Raw genomic sequence first — 939 nt, 5'->3', positions numbered from 1 at the left:
GACCCGCACAACGTGACATCAGCACTCGGAGCAACAGTTAAACTAAACACTTGTGGTTATGCTCACCTCAGGGTACTCACAACAGTCCAGAGAAAGTCTCTATTTTAAAGGCCTGTGAGCGAATCCAGCATCGTGTTCTGGTGGAAGATGCGGTTCTTTCTAAAATAAACATCAAGACTATGCGGGACTTCAACCATCAGCAAGAAACTATCCTCAATCTGCATGCAAGAAAACATACATAGGATTCAGTGCATGAATAAGTTCCTGAATCCTTTATCATCCACAGCTAAAATGGTTGGAAATCAAGTGCAATCATTTTGGACAGGTCTTTATCAATTAAGTTCTGTCTTGCTGGGGTCACAGACCTCTGCAAAAACTTTCTTATAGAGCTCTGGGTTGGTTTAGGTGGTTGTGGTGGTATACTGCATGATGCTGTAGATACTGCAGCAGTTGCAGTAGACACACTGGCACCTTCATTAATATCACTCTCATTTGACTGTGTTTTATCTTCCCAGTGCACTGATGGGTGGACTGTTCTCAGGTCTCTGTGCAGGTTGTTTGAGTTCTGTGATATCTCTGTGAAGGTTCTCAGTCATCGTAGTCAAAGGAGCTTGCAAAGAAAAGCATCTGGACTTCTTTAAGTTACTTGAAGACGTTTCACCTCTCATCCGAGAAGCTTCTTCAGTTCTAAGGTCAGAAGGATAAAGGACACTCTTTCGAGGATGCCAATGTTCACATTTTGGACAGAGAGGACAGATGGTTTGAAAGAGGAGTGAAAAAAGCTATCTATGTCCACTGTGAGCGACCATCTTTGAACAGAGGCGGTGGTTTGCGACACCAACTGTCTGCCATCTATAATCCAGTTTTGAGATCCCTTCCCAGATGCCTTAACACCCACTCACATCCTGGGCCATCTGATCTCAGGAATTCGCATGATAA

Source organism: Pundamilia nyererei, unplaced genomic scaffold, assembly GCF_000239375.1.
Source record: "Pundamilia nyererei isolate P.nyererei 1_Seehausen unplaced genomic scaffold, PunNye1.0 scaffold00704, whole genome shotgun sequence".
In the NCBI taxonomy this organism is placed as follows: Eukaryota; Metazoa; Chordata; class Actinopteri; order Cichliformes; family Cichlidae; genus Pundamilia; species Pundamilia nyererei.
The sequence above is the reverse complement of the archived record's forward strand: the minus strand, read 5'-3'. Positions refer to the sequence as shown.